Raw genomic sequence first — 19,339 nt, forward strand, 5'->3', positions numbered from 1 at the left:
CCCCTGCCAAGCCAACAGGATCACAGCAAACGAAACCAGCTCGGCCGGCAGGGGAAGAGTTCAGTCCAGGGCCTGGTGCATTCTGGGAGCAGGGGCGGTGCAGAGAAAGGGCAGATACGTGGCATCTCTGAACACTCCGCGCAGAACTGCCTGTCCTGTCCCGCAGCCCCTGGTACAGGGGGCTTTTAGCCATAGTTTTAATCAGGCCAATAAATTGACGCAAACCCCTGTTAAATCATTGCTCAGCCTGAGTCCTTCACCCACATTCCTTAGGGTATTGCGTGTTTCATTTCCTGCCTCAATTTCGCACAGAGACACAATTTCCTTTGCACAGATCCGTGAACAGCAAAACCTCCCTGTGTCTCTGGTCTGAGCCAGGGCATTCGATTCCAGTGAATCCTTCTCTCCTGCAATGCGATGGTCAGACAGAGGGGACGTGGCACCTGCATCCCTGCCAGGGAGATATTGGCTCTTTCTTTCTGCTGCTGCTCTTAGTCCATGAAACATCAAGGGTGGAATGCAAGACTGAGTTCGTGCACCAGCCCCCTGAAAAAATTTCAGTGCCCCAGAGAAATCCTGCCCCCTGCTACTGGAACGATGTGCTGGAGATTTGAATGGGAAAGTGACTGTCTGAATTGTCAGAGTAGGGAATGAACAACAATCTACAGCAATGTCATTAACACAAACATAGTCTCATCCTGCTCCAGCTGAAAGGGAAATGGGCAGGAATTCTCGCTGTTCAGCCATGGACACACTTACACTGATGTGTAGTCATGAGTGTGCTGGGGAAGCTGGTCTGGGCAAAGTTTGAAGTGACAATTCAGTGAGAACAGAATCATCATGTAATAATACAGAGGTCCTTCCGCTCCGGGGTGGAAGGACCCCAGCCACCAGCAAAGACTGGGAGCGGAAGCTCCTGCGCCCAGCCCCGCAAGAGTTTTCCAGGCCCCCCAGAGCGAGTGAAGGACCCTGCTCCAAGGGCCCTGAAAAACTCTGGTGGGGGCCCCTATGGGGCTCGGGGCCTGGGGCAAATTGCCCCTCTTGCCCCCCACTCTGGGCAGCGCTGCCTGCCAGTGCACTCAGCCTCACTTGGCAGGTAACAAAAGGGATCGAGTGGCCGTCCAGTTTCTGGAGAGTGGCTGACAACGCCCGACCTTCTGCCCTGAGGAGAAACTGACGCGAGACAAGGCAGGGGAGGTCATTCTTGTATGGGACCAACTTCCGGTGGGGGGAGAGAGAGGGAAAGAGCGAGAGAGAGAGAAGCGACACGCAAGCTGCGCTCTTTCCCCAGCAGCAGGTGGGCCACGTCGTCTCTCTGATGGCCTGGCTTCCCGGGACGGGACCCGGCTACCACTAGAGGGCAGGCAAGAGCAGCGGCCCGGGCGGGCAGGGGGCGGGGCCCGAGCGGAGGGGCGGAGCCGCATGAGCAGGTATGCAGATCTGTGTGCGAGCAGAGCATTGTGGGAGCGGACGCAGGCTGCCAGGCAGGGCCCGACTTTGGCACCGGGAGCTCGGCGTGGAGAAGGGAGGGGCTCCGGGGGATGCGTCGGGGCGGCTGTCGGCAGTGGGGGCCGGTGTGGGCGAGGCCGGCGGTCGGTCCGCCCCGTGTGTTATAAGTGAGGGGCGAGCGAGGGCGGGCTGCGGCCGGGTGGAAAGAATTCATACTTACTTGGCAGGGGTGATACCATGATCATGAAGGTGGTTTTCCCAGGGTGAGGCTCATCTATTGCACTGCGGGTGTGCTGACCCCAGTGATTTCCCCAAATGCGGGAAACTCAACTGCATAGTTTGTGGTAGTGGGGGACTGTGTTCACGCTCTCCCCTGGTAATTGGTTAGAACAACAGAAAGCCACAAGTGGGCTGCTTAGGCTTAGTGCACTGCAAAGCAGACTCTAAGGAAAACAGGTTTTTCTTCTGTGTTTTTGGGAGTGCTCTTTTCTACAGGCCCTGTGCTTCTGGGCACCTTTGTTGTTCCTTCTTGTAAGCAAAGCTCAGCTCTTAAACTTTACTCAGGTCTTATAAGGCTTTGTGTGCTCTTGGCTTTCCCTGCTCTTTTGCAGCTGGTTTGCTCTCCAGTCTGCTTTTGGGGGGGCTTGGACCGGTGTCTTCTTTGGCTGCTTGTAGCTTCTTGCCCGGCCCTCCTTCTCAGGCTCTTCCTCCTTTGACGGGAGGACGGCCTGTCCAAAACGCCTGTCCCACCTGGTCCCCTCGTCCAACAGGCAGCCTCGCCCCCTGCCCTGGGGCCGCTTTGGCTTTCGCTGTCTGTTCCTGTCTCTTGGTGGCCACCCTGTCTGTGCTACGGAGACTAGGCTGTCACAACCCCATGCTGGAGGAGGGCTTTCCGTTGCTTTAGGCCCACCCACCGCCTTCACGAATGCCCTTAGCTACGCTGGGGGTTAGGGCGGCATGGCCGTGCCGCGCAGGAGCGGGTTTTCCCTTTTGCACACCTCTGACGGACGGAGCTGTTTTGACTTAACTGTTCAGCACGCACCGACCCTCGGGCCTGGGCTGCACGGGGAACGTAAATCGGCGCGGCTACATCAGTCCGCGCCTTGGTCGGAAGAATTCTTCCGTCGACCTAGCTCCCGCCTTTCGGGGAGGTGGATGGCCGGCACCAACGAGGAAAACCCTCTCCAGGACCCTTCTCCGGGAACAGTGCCCTTCCGTTTGGGGAGATTATGCTGCTTTAAAAAAGAGAAATTGTTTAACTGCCTTTCTCTGAGACAAGGTTGACTTTGTATTGCTTCCCTCATGGCTCCTTGTAGCAGTTGTGTTCTGAAATCTTTAGGCTTTGACTTCATTTATGATGAAATCTTGCTGTAACTTTATTCTAATTTTCAATGAGTAACTAGACCTGAGCTGTTTGGTGTGTTAGTGGAGGATTGTTTAAAAACCTGGGATTCCACTTTCTGCTGCCTTTCCATTACATTTCCTCTGAAAGCCCAACGTAAGCCTCCACTTCCCACATAACTCTCTCAAACCTGCAGTCATCAGGCATACAGAAGATGCTGACAGTTTCACTCCATACGAGTCCAGTTCCTCGCTGTTTCCTGTCTAACCACTGCACACATATGGTATCCCCTCCCTACCCGGAGCTGCTTCCTGGCTTTTGCGCTCAGGACAGGAAAACGAGAATGGAGAGGTAAGCTGTGCAGGGAACTCTTCCTCAGCTCTCACTCCAGCCCCCAAGGGCCTTTCGAGGTCTTCTACGGACTTCAGGTTTCATTTGATTTCCAAGGTTTATGGGCTCATTAATTAGCCATCTCTCCTAATGCAGGGATCCTACGGGTCAGATCAAAGATCGATGGCCCAAAAGAGCTAAGAAACAGAATAAAGGTGAGCGCTAGGCGTTACATTCAGATGAGCATCCAGAATCTGACTGTGCCCTGGCAAGTTCAACGCTGCCCAAAAGAAGGAGCTCGTCAGGTCCCTCTGCTAGCACCCAAATCTGGTGCCTAGTCGGTCTGCTGGGAAATAAGGAAAAGGAAATGAATTAAAGGAGTCAGGCAATAACAAGGAAATGAAGAGGTTTGTCGAACGGGTTCTGTCTGATTTACCAAGACCTAGCCCAGTATCCTGTCTGCTGACAGCGGCCAATGCCAGGGAATGAACAGAACAGGGAATCATCAAGTGCTCCATCCCCTGTCGCCCATGCCCCGCTTCTGGCAAACAGGGATACCTAGCTAGGGATACCGCTGGCAAAGCGCCATAGATGGACCTATCCTCCATGAATTTATCTAGTGCTTTTTTGAACCCTGTTATAGTCTTGGCCTTCACGACATCCTCTGGCAAAGAGTTCCACAGGTTGACTGTGTGGTGCGTGAAGAAAGACTTCCTTTTGTTTGTTTTAAAGCTGCTGCCTATTAATTTGATTTGGTGACCCCTAGTTCATGTGTTATGAGAAGGAGTAAATACCTCTTCCTTATTTACTTGCTCCACGCCGGTCATAGTTTTATAGACCTCCCTCGTATCCCCCTTTAGTCGTCTCTTTTCCAAGATGAAAAGTCCCAATCTTATGAATCTCTTCTTAGATGGAAGCTGGTCCATATCCCCTCATCATCTTTGTTGTCCGTTTCTGAATCTTTCCCATTCCCATATATCTTTTTTGAGATTGGGGCGACCACATCAGCATGCAGTATTCAAGATGTGGGCGTACCATGGATTGATATTGAGGCGATATGATAGTTTCTGTCTTACTACCTGTCCCTTTCTTAACGATTCCCAATGCTCCGCTGCACATTGAGTGGATGTTTTCAGAGAACTATCCACAATGACTTCCAGATCTCTTTCTCGCGTGGTAACAGCTAATTTAGACCCCATCGTTTTATAGGGATAGTTGGGATTATGTTTGCCAATGTGCATTACTTTGCACTTATGAGCACCGATGTTCATCTGCCATTCGGTTGTCCCGTCACCCAGTTTTGTGAGATCTCTTTGTGGCTCTTGGCAGTCTGCCTGGGATTTAACTCTCTTGAGCAATTTTGTATCATCTGCAAATTTTGCCACCTCACTGTTTAGCCCTTTCCCCAGATCATTTATGAATAAGTTGAACAGTACTGCTCCCAGTACAGACACCTGGGGATAAGAGAGGGCAGATCCTCTTCTGACACTGGCAGACCAGGTGCCAGCTCATGCCAAGGCCCCTAGGCCTTACTGAAAAGTGACAAACGCATGGCTGGAAACTAGTCTTGCTCACCTGTTTGTTAGTGTTGTTAAAACAGGCATTAGCTTTATAAAAACGTGTTTAGAGTTTATGACAAGCTCGTGAGTTGCTGCATGCATTATTCTCACCTATAATAGCCGTAGCCCATGTTGTAAGGTGATATATACGTGTTGGCACTAAAGCTGTAAGCCCCCTTGCTGCCGTCTCGCCACCAATCAGGAGAGAAGAATTACCAAGTGTGAAATGCTAGTTTACCAGAAGAGGCGTCATCTCCTTTCCAACAAGAGAAGGCCCTGACTGAGACATCAGACAAGCCACTGTGGATCATCCATGGACAAAAGACTTGGTTGATTGCTCCGCCTCACACACCTCCGAGGAGGCAGAGCCCTGCACAAACACTTGCCCCCATCAGCTTGAGCTCTGGGGGAATGGAATAAAAATCCCTGTCAGGAAGAAACTGTTGTTCCTCCCGCCCCGATGCTGCTTGGACTTAAGGGAGACGGCACACCTTCTAAGCATCAGCAAGGGATCCCGGCTGTTTGGCTAGGGTTAGCCCTAAAGGACATACAGAGCTTGCGTGTTACAGCAGCTTCTACTACACCTGGGTGGCAAGATAGAGTCAGGGTGCCCAAGGGGTCTGTCTGTGACTCCATGTTAAGGCTGTTCTAGTGTCTGAGGAGTTCACACTTGATACTTGGTGGGTGAAATCAAAGTGTGGAACACACAACCGTGAGGAGCCCCGCTGCCTGCCAGCCCCAGGCGCCGGGGGCTCCTGTTCTCTGGGGCTCTGGCCATACTAGAAAGGTAAGTTTATAGCTTGCCTGGTTCAGAAAACCAGAAGGGAAAGAAAGAGAACCCACATTACATTTTTTAAAAAAAGAATCCTCCTGATTTGTAAGCCACTGTCGTGATTTTGGGGATTTTCCAATAGTGAGGGTGGCAACAATGAGAAGCTAAGGGTTATTATTGAGCATTTAGATTACAGTAGGCTTGGGGGGAAAAAAATCAGGATTGGGGCCCCTGTGTGCTGGGCGCAGCACAACACCTAGTGCCTTGTCTTGATCTTACGAACCAAGATACATAGAACGTAGGCCAGGTGGGGAGAAGTCTATGTAACTCATGCAGTTGTGGATATACACGTGACCTCAAATATTTCCAACCGCCCCACCCCAAACCACCCCCCAAAAAACAAACAAAAACAAACCAAAAAACCCCATCTCCCCAACAGACCCAGAATCTGGAAAGCATTTGTCCCTCATACTGTTGAAAAGACTCACAGCAGAAAGAAGGAGTCCAGCTTCTTAAATAATTCTCTTTCAAGACAAAGAAGAACCTCTTACATCTATAGTCTCACAAAACACTTCCAAGAAACTGTAAAGAAAGAAAAACACCCAGATTTTTCTGCTACTTCAAAAAAACATCTGCTTTAAAGAAAGTGTCACAGTTCAACTTTTTTTCTTCTTTTCTAACCAGAAGGTTCTCCCCTAAAGGAGATACACCGTTCCTGGAAGCACTGCAATACTAGGTCGATGCATGGGGCAGACAAAGCAAGCTTCTGTTCTAACCCCCCCTGCTTCAAAAATTAAGCTAATATACAGCCCTCACATCAAGGACATAACAGAGATTAAACTGATAAGAACAGATTTAAAGTTTATTAGAGAATATTTGAAAATGTATTAGAGAATATTTAAAAATAAACAATACATAGTGTTTAAAGCATCAGTTATTGTGTCATTGGGGGTAACATACAGGTTGTAGGGGGATATTAGCGTTTGGGTATTGGACGGCATATACATATACACAGTCTGTCATGTCCCCAATGCGGGCTATACCATGGGTGAGTTCAAGGTACAGGCAGCAAACAGTGAGGGTACATCATTCATACAAACAGCTTATAGGTAATCGTGGGCACGAATAAATGAGCAAACTGGGTAATGGCAATAAAGTGACCCTCCACTACACTTTGATCTGGGAGCCAAGGAGCCAAGAAACAATGCTCACACTCTGCCACGCATGCACACCCCTGCGCCCACCCATTTCGACCTCACCAGGACAAGCTCCCAGACACGCAACAAACACCACAACTCGGGAACTCTACCTGAGAATCACTTCCCCAAAGTGACTCCAGTGGAAGACTTCGAAGCAAGAACCCTTAACACACAATTCTGTTCAAAGACAGACAAGTCTTGCAGACGCCTTCCTCTCCCTAGTTTCCCCTCTATACTCCTAATTTCCATAAACCCACCCACTGACCTGGACTACCAATCTCTCACGGTTAACTCTTACAGCAAAACAGGGCAAAGAAAGCCTATGCTGGCGCTATTCTGCAGCCCTGAGGCTCTTTTTTGCTCCTTCCCACAGAACTAGCTCAAACAGACAGTCAATTGCATCAAAGCAATTCCTTGCCATTTGGGGCATTGGTGCCCCTTAGTCCCTCTGAGGTGATCGGCTGGTTCCTTCTGGCCTGAAACGCTAGGAATCTGACTCAAAGGGCCACAACCTTCCTCTTCTTCTGCTCCTATGAACTAGCCCTCATCTGGGCAAAACGTTGACCGTTTCCTAAGTTAAAACACTGGTGTTTTCCCAACAGGAAAGGGATGGACAATTTCTCTTCTGTGGGAAGACGAGGGAAACCATGCAATCACCTTCTGGAAGGTATATTAAGGAGGGCGGCGGAAGAACCCTCACGGACTAGACTAAGAAAGCAGCTCTTGAACTGACCTTCCAACAATGACAAACTAAAATCTGCAAGAGCAGCCTTTCAACTCAGGGGCCCAATAAGAAGCCGTTACCAATAACTAACCGAAGAGTTACAAATGACTCCAAACCATACACTTTTAGGAAAAACCAAACGTTAACACAAACAACAACGCATTTCTTTGCTGCTCTTCAACCGTGATACTCTCCTCCACCGTTCCTCCCAAAAACATACAAAACCAAAGAGCCAGTAGAATGCACATCACAAAACAGTCCCCTGCTAGCTAGGAAACAATCTCACTAACATGAGAATCTTAAAGAAAAAAAAACATTTTCAGAGCTCTGAGCTTTTTTCATATACTATAGAAAAGCTTCAGCCAGTGACACCAGTTCAGGTAGCCCCCTTCTGTTTTTCTCACAGCAGGCAACAACCTTGCCAAAGCAAAGCCTTAAAAAATTGGGTACAAACTCATAAACATTCCTCTCCACGGAGAAATGCAAAGGGAAATAGGCTGGCCAGGGGCATGAGGACAATGGCCCAGACAAACGGGGAGGGACTTGGTCCAGGGGTGGAGGAAGACAGAAAAAGGGACAGGCATGGGATTGGCTTCCTGTCTTTTTTCCTTTGCTCAGCATTTTACCTGTGACTGTAATGGGGAGACTTGAGAAATACCTGTGATGCTGGCGAGGTAGGTGGCTGCCCCGAGAGCACAGAGCTGAGCATTTTCCACGGGGTTGCTGCCTGCACCCCCAGCGGCTGGCCATGATCGTATAGTGGTTAGTATTCTGCACTCTGGCCGCAGCAGCCTAGGTTCGAATCCGGGTCACGGCATTGCTTTTTGGTGGGGAGGGGCTATCCTGCAGCACGCCTCGTGGCTCAGTCTGATGGCGTCCGTTTGCAAAGAGAGCCATCAGCCGGTCCTTAGTTTCTGCTTGGTAAAGGCAAGTCAGTGGGGTCCATTGGTCAGAAAAAGAGTACCAGGACTTCTTGCCGGGCGTCAGGGTCCAAAAGCAACGCATTACCTCCTGGAAAGGGCTGTGTTTCCAATGTCCATCCAGTGAGCGTTGTAGGGAAGGATCTGCGTGCCTGGGAAGCTGCGTCCCTCCAGAGGCGCTTGAGAAGCCAAAGGGGCCATGGGTGAGTTTGTGATGAGGTGAGTGTGAAGTGAGGAAGGGGGAGGGTGGCAAGAGGAGGTTTTGAGAGGAAAAAAGGTGCTGCTGAGCTGGTAGGTGAGGGTAAGGTCCCAGGCGGGAGTTGTGTGAGGAGCTGTGTAGGCCCGAAAAGGCGTTGTGCTGGGCAAGGGCAGGTGAGGAGGGCCAGGGCTTTTCCCAGGGCTGTTACTGCACCCAAAGCTTTTGGGAAGCAGAAAAGGGCCATCTCGCTAGAGGGTTAAATTCACAACTCTTTCAACTCCCAGAGCCCTTCTACAGCACAGATGATTTGTATACACCTTCACCGTGAGCCAAATTGGCAGGTTTCCGGGAGCCCTGTGAGTCCGATGTTGTTTTAGTCTCCCTGCTGATTTATTAGGAGAATAAAAGATGGACACCAGAACTGAGGCAGACTACGGACACCGCATTCTGAGAAAACAATGGTGAACCTCCAACTCCAGCAGTGTGGGCCACATAGACAAGTAACCAGCACCCACAATCTTTACAAGCTTTTTTCCAAAATAACTCATCTTTTGGAAAAATAGGTTGAGCCTTTTTGACAATCTGGCTAAAGATTTTAGTGCCTAACTGGGAGCCTAGTTCTTCTGCAAATCTGGCCCTAGCGGTGGGTGTGAGACCTTCTGAAAATTCTGGCCAATGTGTCTGGAAGCTCCAAGAAGCATCGCAACTTTGAGCATTTACTAGAACAGGATGAACAAAACCTTCCTTCCTTGACCTACAATCACCTTGATTCCAGGTTGAGGTTTCAAGAGAATTGATTTGATTCTTAGATGCAATGCGAAACAAACACCCTCCTGTAGACATTGGAAGGGGGAGGCTGAAATGGATCTGCCACTAAACCACGTTGCCTTTCATCAGTAGCCACCTGAGCAAGAGGGTAACCACTGGCCTAGAGGTGAAAGGCCCATAGCCCATGCTCAGAAGCCTTCAGCGGCTAGATCTTAGGAATGGAAAAGCTTAATGATCTTTCTCCGGGGTGTTACTTCCAAAGACTTGTATATAGCGCTGGGTGAAAGGTTTTTGGATGAATATTATATTTAGTGAAATATTTTGGTGGACCCAAAATGATTGTTCGGTTTGGTTTGGTTTCACCAAGAAAAGTGAAAAGAAAAGAAAAAGATCTTGGGTCAAAGTGCAATGTTGTTCTAATTTAGGTTAGGCTCGGTAAGAAGGAAAAACTAAATTGTTTGCACAAGTAAGAGTATTTGTGTAAAAGGGTGCAGAGGCTGGGCTTTAAGGGGCAGATAGCCATATTGTAGTAGTTGGAAGCTTTGCTTTCCCCATGGCCTCTAAAGAGTTTCCAAGCATTCTGAAGGAGGCCAGGAAGTTGCATTCTTCTGGTTGAACTCCAAGCGAGGAAGGCAAGGTAGACTTTTGTTGAAGAGGATAACTCCCTGACCGGGAATCGAACCCGGGCCGTGGCGGTGAAAGCGCCAAATCCTAACCACTAGACCACCAGGGAGATGACTGTTTGGGGGGGGGGGGGTTGGGCATAACTTTCTAGGCCTACTTTCTGTCCAACTGAGGCCATTCGTTCGTCTTCAAAGGAGGTTAACACAAGCTCTGAGCTCTTCGTTTCCTTACGGTTCCCTTCCTATTTTTAGCACTGATATGAAAAAGAAACAGAAAACATATTAAGACAATTTCCAGTATTGTTATACATTGAGGCCATGTCTTTTTTTTAAAAAAAAACAGTTTTGTTGCTATCTTGTTTTACTCTCCATGGGCTTACAGAAATGTATGAGGGATGAATAAGATGTGGTGGAATCGTCAGCCTTAAGCAATCTCCATCCCAATGAAGAGGGCTGGTGGAGGATTTGAGAAAGAAGCAGTTATCTCAACTACTGAGCACTGGCGAAGATATAGAAATAAGTAGAGAAGATCTAGATGGCTGCTCAGGGGGAGGGGGGCAATCAGCTTCTGAAAGGTTATTTTTTCCCTCTCTTGCCTGGGCTAGAAGAGACTCAACTCTCTTAGGACCATGGAATTGTCAATGTGTCTTGTCTTCATGATGTACTAAAGGTCCGAGACCGCCTCAGCTGGTTGAGAGGACAAAGAGTGGATTCCGTTATGCTCTGAGACTCTAAGGGAGAGAGTGATGTCGAAGAGTGCAAGATGAAACGCCCAACGTGGGGCTCGAACCCATGACCCTGAGATTAAGAGTCTCATGCTCTACCGACTGAGCTAGTCGGGCTAGGCCTCAAGGCTTAGCAAAGGCACAGACAGTGCAAAAGAAGAGCGAAGGAAGTTTCTTTGCGTGCTGAGATTCGTTTCCTGACATTTGCCTTCTTTCCTGGTTCCTTCGCTCTCCAGCTAGCAAACAGGGCCCATTCAAAGGGCTAGATAGATGCTGGTGTCTAGACCAGAGAAGTGGGAAAATCATCTAGCAGCTGCTCAGAGAAACCTGGGTGGGAGGGTGGAATTTAGGATTCTCCCACCAGGAGGAGGTGCTGTTTCTCAGAAAAAGCTTCTCAGCGCCCAAAGAGGGGGCAGAGAAGACAGTTCCCCGCCGGCCGCCAGACACATCTTTTCGCAGGGAATCAGAACCCCCTGGGGTAAAACTCTTCCAAGGATGTGCGGCTCCAGGAATGTCAGAGAAGGGAAGGACTGTTTGCTTTAGGAGGTGGGTGCGGGAACCTGCAGGTCCTTAGGTCCCTCCAGCGTCCGATGAAAGCATTTGGGGGGAAGGGGCCGGGATAGACAAAGACAGGAAAGACGGGCTTGCGGCTCCTGTGCAAACACCATGTTGCCAGCGGTCCAAGAGAAGCGGGTGGGGGTTCGAGCATTTTGGCTGCTTCCTGAGGGCACGGAACTCACAACCTGGCAATGCTCAGAGCCCCGTTCCTCGGGAGTTTTCTTTGTGTTGGTCTTGTGATGCTGAGGGAGGAAGCTGAAGCATCATTTGAGTTTGTTTCAGTGCCTTCGGTTGGGCTAAGGTTGTGACCCTGAGCACAGGGTTCCAGCTCTTAACCCCTGAGGAATGGACAATGGACCAACTTAATCTGTTGGACAGAAAGTAGCCAGAAAAAAATCTAATGATGCTTCCGGTTCCTCCGTCAGGATCACAAGAGAAACACAAAAAATCCCAAGAGGAACAATTCTTCTCTGCTTTTGTTACCTCCATCGCAACCCTCTCCACCTCTTCTTCTGCCTACCTAGCGGCTCTTTGATGGAGAAAGATCCTGGAGCGGATAGAATTTCTGAGATACAAACTGAGAGAGGCTTTGAGACCTCCTGATAGGATGTTGACACAATCTAACAGGGCTCTTGGTTGTAGCTGCCTCCTGTCTCTGCTCCCTATGTTGTCAATTCTGTGCCCTCATGAAGCAGCCAAACCAGAGTACGTAGAGCACCCAGTTTAGGGCTCAAGCCCAAACCCTGAGACTAAGAGTCTTACCTTCCCTTTATCAGTGTCTACTGTACTGCTCCCTTCTTCCTCCACCTGTATATGTTTGACATCCATACCTGCCCAAGATCAAGCAATGCCAACTTTCTGGTGGGGAATAAACTGGAATTTACCCAACTAGGTGCCTTGAGCGCATGGATTCCGAAGGTATTTACGATTCCCTCTAACTTCTCTTGCCGCTACTCTAAGAAAGCTCCTAAACAAGGGCTCTTCCAATATGTTACAAGGGCAATTGAAACCAGGCCACCTCTTGAGGTGGAATCAAGAGGTTGTGTCAGGAGTGGGATTTGAACCCACGCCTCCTGCAGGAGACCAGAAGCCCCAGTTGTGGGAAAGACAGAGCCTTGCGCCTTAGACCACTCGGCCATCCTGACGCTGGGACAAAAGCAGCTCTCTCAACCCTCCTTTTCTTCAATATTGTATGAGCCGCTCAAGGAGGCCAAGACAGCATCTCTCGTTCAACACCTACATCACATCTGGTTTTTAGACACCATCACCCTCATCTAAAGTTTCAGGTTTCCTACAACCCTGTGCCTTCTGAGGTGTTCTAATCTCCCCCCTCACTTATTCGATGGACACTAGGACAGAGGCAGAATAGAGACACTTAGCTTAATGAGAACCTCAAACTCCCGCACGGTGGGCCACAGAGTCAAGCAGCCAGCACTCACAATCGGTACCGGCCTTGTTTGGGTTTTTTTCCCAAACTAGCTCAGCACTCAGGGTGTTGAGCCCTTCTGGAAATCTTGCAAAAGAGTTTGGAGCCTGAATGGCTGTTGAGTTCTTAAGAAAACCTTGTTTTTGTTTTGTTTCCCCAAGAAAATTGGGGACAAAAGATTAATCTAGGGTGAACCTGGATGTTTACTGCTGTTTTCGTTCAGCTCCACTAGGCTCTTTCGAAAGCTGGTCCGTTCCCCATTACAGAGGGTCCAAGCAGAGAGTGAAGGAACCCTGTGCTCAGCATCACAACCTGAGCCCGAGGAAAAGCACTGAAACACGCTCAAATGACGCTTTAGGTTCATCCATCAGAATCACAAGAGCAAGACAAAGACATCTCAAGAGGAAGAGTCCTCGGTTTTCATTTACCCCATCGCAACCCTCTTCACTTCTTCTTCTGCCTACCTAGAGGCTCGTCCAGGAAAATCACTCAACTGATTATAATTTGGGCAGAGAAACCCAGGGAGGGCTTGTGCTCCCCCTCCATGTGAGCGGATAGCACTCTGACTTCGTCTACGGGGTCTCTCAGCTTTGGCTTCCCCAGTTTGTCAACTCGGTGCAGGCAGGAAGCAGGCTCTCCTCGGCTTTGGCAAGCCACTTTCTGTCCAAATTGGGAAACCGGTCCAGTCTCCATTCCCCTGTGAGAACAAGAGCAGAGAGTTCACCATCTGAACCCAATCCGAGGCATTGAAAACAATGGAATTATGCTTCCCGTTCCTCCGTCAGGATCACCAGGGAAACACACCAAAATCCCAAGAGGAACAACTCGTCTCTGTTTTATTTACCCCCAACGCAATCCTCTCCGCTTCTTCTGCCTCCCTCGAGGCTCTTCCAGGGACAAAACTCATTGAGCTGATAGGATTTGGGGGATGGAAACGGAGAGAGGGGGTTTGACACCTCCTGAGAGGATGTGGACGCGATAGAACAGCTCTCTCGGTTTTAGAAGCCTCCTAGCCTGGCTCTTTTGTTGTCAATTCTGTGCCATCAGGAAGCAGCGAAAGCAGGGTAGGTAGGGCACCCGGTGACGTTGCACTCCATACGTTTTATGAAAAGATGCTTATAAGTGTGAGTATGATGTAAGTGGAATATGCTTGATGCAAAAGGTCTCTTGTAAGGTATCATAACAAAGGTTCTAACCTACTGAATATATGCCTCCTATTTGTATGCATGTCTCATTCTTGTCTCTGAAGCTGGAAATATGAAGTCTAACTCTGAGGTCCTATTGTAATTGTGCAAAGCGTGGGCCACTAATGGCGGTTTAAAACCTTGACGGCTCCCATTGACAATTGGTTGTAAATGGTTTATTGACCTGCAAACCTTCCTGTGTACGTGTGGGCCAACCCAGGAAGAATGGAAACTAGGGGGTCTTACAGAGACCACGATAGTGGAATCCATCTTAAATCTGGTATTTTTCCGTTTAGAAGGAAGGGTGAGGACCCAGAGAGACAAAAGATTCCGCCTTATGCCAAAGCTATAAAAGGGGTGAAGCAGGACAAAGGGCTGCCAGTCATGAAAACCCCTGCCAGTCATGAGAAAACCTAAGATGTCTGCTGGAAGTAACAAAGACCGAAGCAGGGGAAAGGATTGGGCCCAGACTAGGCAGGAGTCTAGTCTGTGAAAGAAGCTGATTGGAACACCTCTGAGGGTGAACTATTCCCTGGAATCAGTTTCTTAATGTATTAGGCTTAGGCTTGCGTGTTTTGTTTTAGTTTGCTTGGTGACTTCCTTTGTTCTGTCTGTTATTACTTGAAATCACTTCACTCCTACTTTTTAACCTTAATAAAAATGACTTTTGTTTATTAATAAACCCAGAGGAAGTGATTAATCCCTGGGGGAGCAAACAGCTGTGCATCTCTCTCTATCAGTGATCTAGAGGGTGAAGAATTTAGGAATTTACCCTGTATAAGCTTTATAGAGAGTACAAGGGATTTATTTGGGGTTTTGGATCCCACTGGGAGCTGGGTGCTGGAGACAGGTGCTGAGCTGTTTTGAGTTAAAGTCTGCAGCTTTGGGGGTGTGGCCCAGAGCCTGGGTCTGTGTTGCAGCAGGCTAGGGTGTCTGGCTCAACAAGGCAGGGTTCTGGAGTCCCAAGCTGGCAGGGAAAACGGGCTTGGAAGTAATTTCAGTCCCAAGGGGATCTCTGTGACCGAACCCATCACAGTGGCGTAGTCGAGCAGGATATGTGCACAGCTGATTGCTTTGAGACACTGGTAGTGATCTTTAAGCGTGTTGCCCGGAGGACAGACAAAGTGCTTATTCGGGAAAGGGAAGATGACAACTTTGGTTGCCAAATTGGCTGGGAAAGCTCTGGATATATTCAGTAAGATGCCTATTGCTGATGCTTCAAACTATGGTCTATTTAAGGAATTGGTTTTGAAACAGTTTCAGATTAGGCCTGAAACCTAGAGGGTTAAATTCACAACTCTTTCAACTCCCAGAGCCCTTCTACAGCACAGATGATTTGTATACACCTTCACCGTGAGCCAAATTGGCAGGTTTCCGGGAGCCCTGTGAGTCCGATGTTGTTTTAGTCTCCCTGCTGATTTATTAGGAGAATAAAAGATGGACACCAGAACTGAGGCAGACTACGGACACCGCATTCTGAGAAAACAATGGTGAACCTCCAACTCCAGCAGTGTGGGCCACATAGACAAGTAACCAGCACCCACAATCTTTACAAGCTTTTTCCAAAATAACTCATCTTTTGGAAAAATAGGTTGAAACCTTTTGACAATCTGGCTAAAGATTTTAGTGCCTAACTGGGAGCCTAGTTCTTCTGCAAATCTGGCCCTAGCGGTGGGTGTGAGACCTTCTGAAAATTCTGGCCAATGTGTCTGGAAGCTCCAAGAAGCATCGCAACTTTGAGCATTTACTAGAACAGGATGAACAAAACCTTCCTTCCTTGACCTACAATCACCTTGATTCCAGGTTGAGGTTTCAAGAGAATTGATTTGATTCTTAGATGCAATGCAGAAACAAACACCCTCCTGTAGACATTGGAAGGGAGGCTGAAATGGATCTGCCACTAAACCACGTTGCCTTTCATCAGTAGCCACCTGAGCAAGAGGGTAACCACTGGCCTAGAGGTGAAAGGCCCATAGCCCATGCTCAGAAGCCTTCAGCGGCTAGATCTTAGGAATGGAAAAGCTTAATGATCTTTCTCCGGGGTGTTACTTCCAAAGACTTGTATATAGCGCTGGGTGAAAGGTTTTGGATGAATATTATATTTAGTGAAATATTTTGGTGGACCCAAAATGATTGTTCAGTTTGGTTTGGTTTCACCAAGAAAAGTGAAAAGAAAGAAAAGATCTTGGGTCAAAGTGCAATGTTGTTCTAATTTAGGTTAGGCTCGGTAAGAAGGAAAAACTAAATTGTTTGCACAAGTAAGAGTATTTGTGTAAAGGGTGCAGAGGCTGGGCTTTAAGGGGCAGATAGCCATATTGTAGTAGTTGGAAGCTTTGCTTTCCCCATGGCCTCGAAAGAGTTTCCGAGCATTCTGAAGGAGGCCAGGAAGTTGCATTCTTCTGGTTGAACTCCAAGCAAGGAAGACTTTTGTTGAAGAGGATAACTCCTGACCGGAATCGAACCCGGGCCGTGGCAGTGAAAGCGCCAAATCCTAACCACTAGACCACCAGGAGATGACAGTTGGGGTTGGGCATAACATTCTAGGCCTACTTTCTGTCCAACTGAGGCCATTCGTTCGTCTTCAAAGGAGGTTAACACAAGCTCTGAGCTCTTCGTTTCCTTACGGTTCCCTTCCTATTTTTAGCACTGATATGAAAAAGAAACAGAAAACATATTAAGACAATTTCCAGTATTGTTATACATTGAGGCCATGTCTTTTTTTTTAAAAAAAAAAACAGTTTTGTTGCTATCTTGTTTTACTCTCCATGGGCTTACAGAAATGTATGAGGGATGAATAAGATGTGGTGGAATCGTCAGCCTTAAGCAATCTCCATCCCAATGAAGAGGGCTGGTGGAGGATTTGAGAAAGAAGCAGTTATCTCAACTACTGAGCGCTGGCGAAGATATAGAAATAAGTAGAGAAGCTCTAGATGGCTGCTCAGGGGGAGGGGGGCCATCAGCTTCTGAAAGGTTATTTTTTCCCTCTCTTGCCTGGGCTAGAAGAGACTCAACTCTCTTAGGACCATGGAATTGTCAATGTGTCTTGTCTTCATGATGTACTAAAGTCTGAGACCGCCTCAGCTGGTTGAGAGGACAAAGAGTGGATTCCGTTATGCTCTGAGACTCTAAGGGAGAGAGTGATGTCGAAGAGTGCAAGATGAAACGCCCAACGTGGGGCTTGAACCCACGACCCTGAGATTAAGAGTCTCATGCTCTACCAACTGAGCTAGTCGGGCTAGGCCTCAAGGGGTAGCAAAGGCACAGACAGTGCAAAAGAAGAGCGAAGGAAGTTTCTTTGCGTGCTGAGATTCGTTTCCTGACATTTGCCTTCTTTCCTGGTTCCTTCGCTCTCCAGCTAGCAAACAGGGCCCGTTCCAAGGCTAGTTAGATGCTGGTGTCTAGACCAGAGAAGTGGGAAAATCATCTAGCAGCTGCTCAGAGAAACCTGGGTGGGAGGGTGGAATTTAGGATTCTCCCACCAGGAGGAGGTGCTGTTTCTCAGAAAAAGCTTCTCAGCGCCCAAAGAGGGGGCAGAGAAGACAGTTCCCCGCCGGCCGCCAGACACATCTTTTCGCAGGGAATCAGAACCCCCTGGGGTAAAACTCTTCCAAGGATGTGCGGCTCCAGGAATGTCAGAGAAGGGAAGGACTGTTTGCTTTAGGAGGTGGGTGCGGGAACCTGCAGGTCCTTAGGTCCCTCCAGCGTCCGATGAAAGCATTTGGGGGGAAGGGGCCGGGATAGACAAAGACAGGAAAGACGGGCTTGCGGCTCCTGTGCAAACACCATGTTGCCAGCGGTCCAAGAGAAGCGGGTGGGGGATCGAGCATTTTGGCTGCTTCCTGAGGGCACGGAACTCACAACCTGGCAATGCTCAGAGCCCCGTTCCTCAGGAGTTTTCTTTCTGTTGGTCTTGTGATGCTGAGGGAGGAAGCTGAAGCATCATTTGAGTTTGTTTCAGTGCCTTCGGTTGGGCTAAGGTTGTGACCCTGAGCACAGGTGTTCCAGCTCTTAACCCCTGAGGGGAATGGACAATGGACCAACTTAATCTGTTGGACAGAAAGTAGCCAGAAAAAAATCTAATGATGCTTCCGGTTCCTCCGTCAGGATCACAAGAGAAACACAAAAAATCCCAAGAGGAACAATTCTTCTCTGCTTTTGTTACCTCCATCGCAACCCTCTCCACCTCTTCTTCTGCCTACCTAGCGGCTCTTTGATGGAGAAAGATCCTGGAGCGGATAGAATTTCTGAGATACAAACTGAGAGAGAGGCTTTGAGACCTCCTGATAGGATGTTGACACAATCTAACAGGGCTCTTGGTTGTAGCTGCCTCCTGTCTCTGCTCCCTATGTTGTCAATTCTGTGCCCTCATGAAGCAGCCAAACCAGAGTACGTAGAGCACCCAGTTTAGGGCTCAAGCCCAAACCCTGAGACTAAGAGTCTTACCTTCCCTTTATCAGTGTCTACTGTACTGCTCCCTTCTTCCTCCACCTGTATATGTTTGACATCCATACCTGCCCAAGATCAAGCAATGCCAACTTTCTGGTGGGGAATACACTGGAATTTACCCAACTAGGTGCCTTGAGCGCATGGATTCTGAAGGTATTTACGATTCCCTCTAACTTCTCTTGCCGCTACTCTAAGAAAGCTCCTAAACAAGGGCTCTTCCAATATGTTACAAGGGCAATTGAAACCAGGCCACCTCTTGAGGTGGAATCAAGAGGTTGTGTCAGGAGTGGGATTTGAACCCACGCCTCCTGCAGGAGACCAGAAGCCCCAGTTGTGGGAAAGACAGAGCCTTGAGTCTGGCGCCTTAGACCACTCGGCCATCCTGACGCTGGGACAAAAGCAGCTCTCTCAACCCTCCTTTTCTTCAATATTGTATGAGCCGCTCAAGGAGGCCAAGACAGCATCTCTCGTTCAACACCTACATCACATCTGGTTTTAGACACCATCACCCTCATCTAAAGTTTCAGGTTTCCTACAACCCTGTGCCTTCTGAGGTGTTCTAATCTCCCCCCTCACTTATTAGATGGACACTAGGACAGAGGCAGAATAGAGACACTTAGCTTAATGAGAACCTCAAACTCCCGCACGGTGGGCCACAGAGTCAAGCAGCCAGCACTCACAATCGGTACCGGCCTTGTTTGGGTTTTTTTCCCAAACTAGCTCAGCACTCAGGGTGTTGAGCCCTTCTGGAAATCTTGCAAAAGAGTTTGGAGCCTGAATGGCTGTTGAGTTCTTAAGAAAACCTTGTTTTTGTTTTGTTTCCCCAAGAAAATTGTGGACAAAAGATTAATCTAGGAGTGAACCTGGATGTTTACTGCTGTTTTCGTTCAGCTCCACTAGGCTCTTTCGAAAGCTGGTCCGTTCCCCATTACAGAGGGTCCAAGCAGAGAGAGTGAAGGAACCCCTGTGCTCAGCATCACAACCTGAGCCCGAGGAAAAGCACTGAAACACGCTCAAATGACGCTTTAGGTTCATCCATCAGAATCACAAGAGCAAGACAAAGACATCTCAAGAGGAAGAGTCCTCGGTTTTCATTTACCCCATCGCAACCCTCT

General features: G+C 48.7%; 7 non-coding genes across 7 annotated transcripts; 1 reads left to right on the plus strand and 6 right to left on the minus strand.

The window, feature by feature from the left end:
* The first annotated feature begins 1,661 nt into the window (after window positions 1-1,661).
* Window positions 1,662-1,825, plus strand: LOC120376227. Its single transcript, XR_005587132.1, has one exon. It is a non-coding gene; the product is annotated as a U1 spliceosomal RNA (small nuclear RNA).
* A 4,326-nt stretch (window positions 1,826-6,151) lies between these two features.
* Window positions 6,152-6,340, minus strand: LOC120376474. The gene has a single exon (XR_005587349.1). It is a non-coding gene; the product is annotated as a U2 spliceosomal RNA (small nuclear RNA).
* A 3,583-nt stretch (window positions 6,341-9,923) lies between these two features.
* TRNAE-UUC lies at window positions 9,924-9,995 on the minus strand. The gene has a single exon. It is a non-coding gene; the product is annotated as a tRNA-Glu (tRNA).
* Window positions 9,996-10,654: 659 nt separating this feature from the next.
* On the minus strand, window positions 10,655-10,727 carry TRNAK-CUU. The gene has a single exon. It is a non-coding gene; the product is annotated as a tRNA-Lys (tRNA).
* A 1,484-nt stretch (window positions 10,728-12,211) lies between these two features.
* Window positions 12,212-12,313, minus strand: TRNAE-UUC. The gene is made up of 2 exons: window positions 12,270-12,313; window positions 12,212-12,246 (listed from the first exon to the last, which is right to left on the minus strand). It is a non-coding gene; the product is annotated as a tRNA-Glu (tRNA).
* A 4,628-nt stretch (window positions 12,314-16,941) lies between these two features.
* Window positions 16,942-17,014, minus strand: TRNAK-CUU. Its single transcript has one exon. It is a non-coding gene; the product is annotated as a tRNA-Lys (tRNA).
* Window positions 17,015-18,502: 1,488 nt separating this feature from the next.
* TRNAL-CAA lies at window positions 18,503-18,611 on the minus strand. Its single transcript has 2 exons — window positions 18,574-18,611; window positions 18,503-18,548 (listed from the first exon to the last, which is right to left on the minus strand). It is a non-coding gene; the product is annotated as a tRNA-Leu (tRNA).
* Window positions 18,612-19,339: the final 728 nt, after the last annotated feature.

This window comes from Mauremys reevesii, linkage group 12 (assembly GCF_016161935.1).
Source record: "Mauremys reevesii isolate NIE-2019 linkage group 12, ASM1616193v1, whole genome shotgun sequence".
Lineage (NCBI taxonomy): Eukaryota > Metazoa > Chordata > Testudines > Geoemydidae > Mauremys > Mauremys reevesii.